The 6,804-nt window shown below is 36.3% G+C and overlaps 1 protein-coding gene across 7 annotated transcripts in view; it reads left to right on the top strand.

The window, feature by feature from the left end:
- LOC141432186 (CUGBP Elav-like family member 1) overlaps window positions 1-6,804 on the top strand; it is a 531,549-nt gene that overhangs the window by 75,726 nt on the left and 449,019 nt on the right. The gene's annotated exons all lie outside the window — the stretch shown is intronic.

Below are 6,804 nucleotides of genomic sequence, written 5' to 3' on the forward strand. Positions count from 1 at the left end.
CAGCATTTCGTTGCTGCATACCTGAAACTGCCACAAAAAGCAGCTTTTGTGACGAGGCATTAGCAGTTGTATGGCGCGCTAGTGATTTTCAAACATTTTTTTACTAAGACGATTGAAGTTTTCATTCTCATTGAATTATATCAACTTTACTCGTATTATGCGCCAAATTTTATTAACTGGTCTGAAATAACAGCCCGCGAGAGAAATTAAAAGAAAGTACCGGTCAATAAGTGCCATGCCAATATAATGGCATGGTAGAACGCATCGATGGAATTGAAACTAGGTGATATTTCGTGCTGATCGTAACCAATCGTCGATTTGTCCCTGGTTATGAGTACATCGAATGAAGTAATAGGTATACGGTACCTACGTATAATGGTGGCTAATGCTAGAGGATTCTCAAGTGGGTTGTCTAAACTATATAGCTTAGTTAAATTGGCATGGACAAGATATTAAATTTGAGTTCTTAATAAATAGTGTAGTATAAATGTTGATGATTGTATTATACACCACATTAGTTAAATTGAAATATAATTTTCATATTTTGTTGCTGTAATAATACTGCTTCCCTTCTCGAAAACGAGAAGTTTGAAACTACTGGGTGTGTTAAAACGTTATCGGTGCTAAGCTCACGCCAGATAAGTGACGTCACGCTGAAAATGTAATATCCGTAATTATTTATGTAGAAGATTAGTCATTCATACCAATAGATATTTCTTCAACTTTTGTAGTCACTTTCTATTCAAATCCACTTAATGAAACCCTAAATATATAATCGTTTTGTGGACTACGAAAGTCAACAATACCGCGTGAACTATAATTTATATTAAAGCAATCGTGTATAATACGTCGAAGTTTTTTTTTCCCGAGAAATTAAAAGAGAGAGTAGTTGAATGAGATCGGACCCAAATATCTCACTATCGTCGCCTCGCTTAGGCGGAAGCTGGGAGTACGGCATCGGATGTATTAAAGCAAAGACTAACCTTGGCACACAGACGGAATGGTATATCCCGTAGTTTCTCAGCACGTGGATGAACTCAGGGAGCGTCCGACAGGCTCCCATGATGCTAAAGCTGCTAATGCACTGTTCCACACTATTAATGTCCGCCGGAGCTCGAATCTGAGAACAAAGAATTAAAATATTTCAAAACTTACTGTTAGTATAGTCGCCGATCAAGTAACTCCTTTACCAGCCTAAGGTTTAATACCAGCTGTACGGCTTAAAACATACAAAGCTTTTTTTTCTGATGAACGAACTGTCATTATAAATGGTAAAGCACTTACTTAGTAAAAATTTCAAAGAAAGAAGCAACAACAACAACCAATGAAAATTTAGGTTATTTCTACTTATTCGTGCCCTTTTACTTTTTATTATGTAGTTCTGAATATTTTATTGTTTTGTATTGCGACTAAAAGGGTGCGGTTAAGCGGGAATAGGACAGAAAAAATTGATACATTTATCTTAACTTCAATTATATATCTTAGTTCTTTTATTTAATTTTCAGGTCACGAAAGGGCAGATCATATCATGTTAGGATATTTTGACACATTACCCGCGTCGAACATACATACAACCCAACCCTCTCACACTGAGAGGAGGCCTGTGGCCAGCAGTTGGACGTACATGAGCTAGGGATGAACTTTGTAGTTTTTTTTTATGTCCGAATGTTAATGGTGGCCACGACGAAATTTTTTTTTATATTATATGAAAGAGGTCACAACAACTCAGATCAGGTACCATAAACCAACCAGTCTTTTTGCGTCATCGGGTTAAAACAAGTATTATAATTCAGCAAATGAGATTCAAATGTCAATAAATACGTAATATAATATAATACTTGTGATCATTAGATACTAAGCGTTATTGCTTGCGAAAAAGGGTCGAGCAAACAAAACTAGTACTTACAGAATATTTCAATACACTACTGATAAAAAATACAATTAATATTGCAGTATTGTTGGTAGACTAGCATGTGATGACGTATTTAAAGTGCTTGAAAAAACCCTAAAGTTTAGTCGATGAAGTAACATTGCGACACAGATGAGAGTTTTAATGAGTATATTTATTAAGATAAAAATAAAACAAAAAGCAGAAATAATACTAAATATTACAAACTAAATTAAAATCTATATTAAAAACTAAATTAAAATCTATATTAAAAACTAAACTACTCGTATATCTAAAAAAGGCCCCTGCAGCATTGTGCCGAAGATGCTAGCAGCATTTCCTCGTTGAATCGCTAGGCTAACTCTTTGAGCGAGGTAGCTGCCAGCGCTTCGGTCACCGGTGGCAATTAAGCCTCTTCGAAATATCTTTGAAGAGGCTTGTGCTCCTGGGCCCCACGGACCAAGGGTCTCGACACCGAAAGGGACGAAATTGTATTCGGCGCCGAGACCACCATATTTGCTTATCTTGGCGGTTTCGGCTGCCTCTGCTGCGGCTTGTGCCCTTGTGGAGGTCCGGTGGAGATGCGAAGGGGCTAGCGTGTCTACATAGGTCGCATCCCACACCAGGACCCTTCCCATACTCCACTAGCTTTAATTAGTTGTCATCGGTATATTTAGTATTAAAATGAGCATGGTGTCTGAGCAATAATCCAATGTTTTTTTTTTCAACCAACTAAGCCCAAACCATGAAAAGCCATAGGGAGGGAGGTGGGAGTTTTTTGCATTGATTTTAAATCTCATTCGTAAAAGAATTGCAGCTTTAACAAAAAAACAACACAATTGAACAAGCAACACTGATCCAGTTACATATTCTGACGTTACCGAGGTTATCTCAGTTTTTACAAGCTTTTATTTAGTTTCACCTGAATCGTTGTCTGTCTGTCTGTCTCTGTCTGTAATCAAATCTTACAGGTTAAATTTGACTTACTTCCAGTATAATGTCAAAGTCAAAGTCAAAATATCTTTATTCAGTTTAGGCTATAACAAGCACTTATGAATGTCAAAAATCTACCACCGGTTCGGAAAAACCTCTGTTGAGAAGAATCCGGCAAAAAAAAACAACGAGGTATTTTTTTTAAACAGTAGTATTGCTGGCTCCTGGGATCGTCTCCGCAGGACGGAACTCTCCTCTTCTCTTACTCTCATCATGCTTCAACGTTTATAGCATCGACTTGAAATTTGGTATGCAAATGTAGTTTGGGTGACAATGTATGTTCAGTCAACAAAAAGTACAGTCAGCAAAAAAGCTTATATTAAAAATGATTTTTTTGGTTACGTTATTTACTAACGTTAATAATATTGACGCAATCATCTTCTCGTGTTCTCAGTTCTCAGAATTAGCATTAGAATAGTTTCCTACATAGAAACTACTCAATTAAATCTAGCGGATGCACCTTTAAGAACGCAGTTATAATTAAAACCGTACTTATGTTCGTTGTCCTGACTTGCAAAAAAAAATAAGGAAAAAGACATTAATTTAGTTGATTGACCGTTTGCCGTCTTTCATTGTATAGTGGAACAAGAAATTATTTTAACACCGTTACGTGCAATGTCATGTCAGTTATTGGTTTAAAATTTAAAAGGCTATTTTCACTTACAAGTCAATATGACCATCAGCCTTTTCCTTTTTATCCTGATGAAGAACTGTTATAAACAACGGTTAAAGCTCTTTTTCTTGATCGACTCCATAAATAATAACTATGAAGTGGCGAACTACAACTATAACTACATAATATGAACTATGTATTTGAGTAAGAAAGAGGAAACAGAAAAGCAAGGCTTGTTGCCTTTCTCTAATAAACTTTTAATCATTCTCGAAAGGGTTAAGCCCGCATACATGGCGACCTCCGCAACGCACAGTGGAGTATTTGGCTCTAAAATGCGCTCAAAAGTCGAATTTACGAAGTATCGAATTGCAGGTAGCGGCTGCTATCTGGCTAAAGATAAGGGTCTAAGGAACAATAGTCTGCATTTTTTCTGTTGTTACCGATAAGGTTCGCTACGCACGTCAGTAGTCTTTCAAACTCATGTCTGATCGCACGTACTAACCCGAAGTGAAATTAGAGTGAACGGTTGTGGAAACTAAGTGTTTTACAATTAAGTTACGTTAATTGTGGTAAATTGCAGTAATGGATACTGTAGAACCAGGTTTGTAGAATTGCAATTACGTTTCATTTCCAAAAAATATATAGTTTTCTATTATTTATACTGTTTTTAGTTAGATGAACTAAAGTAATCATATTTTATTTTGTGTTTTCTTAATTCAAAGACTTTTGTTATGTTTCCGGGCCTGTCCGAAGTCTAATTTCTTTATCATCTAATGCTTTGATATGTATATCAGAAGTATATAAAATAATTAGCTGCCAGAAAGTGCCAAAAATATGAATCTCGTAACATAACTGAATTTGTGTTAAAGCAAAACAAACTTTGGTTTTTCGGTCACTTTAAATAATCTTTGTATTTCTTCGTCCTAGTTGCTCTGGTGTGAAGATTGTGACACGACAGTATGTTTTTCAAAAGACGAAAGGTTATGAAGAGAAAGACTTTGAAAAAAGTTGGATCTAGTGGAGCAAGAACTAATAAGCGATGCTTCTTTCCCGATCGATCAAAAAAATAAGTTTATACATACATTTTCGCATCTTAAGGCTGAAATGAAGTCAAAATGGCAGACAGCTAACCGAACAGAGACCGTGTTTTTAAAAAATACCAAAAGTGGTTACAAGGCACGCTCGAAATACCTAAAAATGTCACGAATAAACATTTGGTTGGTCGGCCACATAAAGTTTTTGAAGATTTAGCAGAATGTAGTAAACGTCGTAAGACAACCCATCTACGCAGTGAAAATGAGGCAGAATCTTTAATTTACGCTGGCCAAATGGCCCTTCGTGAAAAAGGAAATGTCGATGCAGCACATGTGGTAAAAGATGTTATGTCATCTCCAACACGTGGTTATAAATACCGACAGGCATTTCGGAAAAGCCACACCCCTGAAAAAAGAAATACACAATTAACGCCAACAGAAGCGTTGTCCATGTTCGTAGAAGCATCGCTGACACGTAAACAGTACGAAATAATAAGAGAAAGCTCAAAAAAACTATACCCTTGCTATTCTATACTTAAGAAAGAAAAACAAGCATGCTACCCAGACGTTGGTGCTTACCGTGTTACTGAAACCTGTGCGGAAATCACATTACAGGCTTTATTGGATCACACTGCTCAACGGTTAATTTTATACCTTGAAGAAGTGTTAAAAAACTTACTACAGAAGAAATGGCGAACCTCGAACTTACTTACAAATGGGGATGTGATGGTTCACAGCAGGCGCAATATAAACAAAAGTTTGCTAACAACACTGACTCGGATGCAAACATTTTCCAGTCTTCACTGGTACCTTTGCGGTTGATTTGTAAAAGCAATAATAAAATTATTTGGAACAATCCAACGCCCTCTTCCCCGCTACTGCCGGCCAATGCGAATCAGGTTTATACATGAAAGTAAGGACGTAATAAATGAAGAAATCAGTTATCATAATGAGCAAATAAAACATTTGACGGCCAGCAGGATAAACTCCAGACTTGCGAGGTGAAAGTATACCATAAATTGTTGTTTACCATGGTAGACGGCAAAGTGTGCAATGCCGCAACCAATACGTTATCTACCATGCGATGCTATATATGTAAAGCAACTTCCAAGCAATTCAACGATTTGGAAAAAATGGAGAAAACTGCAACAGATCCAGAAAATGTAAAGTTTGGATTATCAATTTTACATGCCCGAATCAGATTTTTTGAAACTTTACTACACATTTCATATAAAAATACTATAAAAAATGGCAAGTGAGATCTCAAGCTGAGAAAGATATTGTTAAAGAGAGAAAGCACAAATCCAAGATGGATTCAAAACTGAGCTTGGTTTAATAGTGGACGTACCTACAGTAAATTACGGAAACAGTAATGATGGAAACACAAGTAGAAGGTTTTTTAATAATGCAGAAACATCCGCAAATATTACCGGAATAGACAAAACTTTAATTGACCGTTTTGCAACTATTTGGAGGTAATATCAAGCGGGCACAAAATCAATGTAGATAAATTTACTACGTATTGCCAGGAGACAGCAAAGCTCTACATTCAGCTGTATCCGTGGCATCCTATGTCACCCACAGTGCACAAAATATTAGTACACGGGCCAATCGTAATCCAACATGCAATTCTGCCTATAGGAAGCCTGTCAGAAGAAGCTGCAGAGGCAAGAAACAGACATTTTCGGCAGTTTAGAGATCAATTCTCTAGAAAATTTAGTCGAGTTGATTGCAATATGGACGTTATAAACAGATTATTATTAACATCTGACCCATTTATGAGCAGCATTAGGCCCAAAAATCCAAAAAATCAAAAACTTTTAAACTTGAAACAAGAGATATGTTAATGCCGTATGAAGTAGATAACCAGGAGGAAGAGGACATGGTTGAGTGTGTTGAGGAGTCAGATGAAGAGCGGTGGAATTAATGTTGGTTGTTTTTGTCAAACAAAACTCACTAATAACAATAAACAAGCTGATTTATAAATTAAATAGTTTTTTTTTTTTTTTTTTCAGTTTCTCCCGCTTAAGTTTTGTAAAGTTGTCTCCAAAACAATTTTTTATCGTTGTTAGTTCTATTAAAATGAAAAGAAAACTGATTAAAGTCAAAAATAATTTTGAGCGACTTTTTTGGTCAAATACCCCACTGTGCAATGTCGAGGTTAATTACACTATATCGGTAGCCGTTGCTCTAATGAACTTAAACATAGCTTTATGTCATTCTCATTTGACAGCGGCAAAATGACATGCATGTTTCCAAGCGAAAAACCTAACTGA

This window comes from Choristoneura fumiferana, chromosome 10, assembly GCF_025370935.1.
Source record: "Choristoneura fumiferana chromosome 10, NRCan_CFum_1, whole genome shotgun sequence".
Taxonomy (NCBI): Eukaryota; Metazoa; Arthropoda; class Insecta; order Lepidoptera; family Tortricidae; genus Choristoneura; species Choristoneura fumiferana.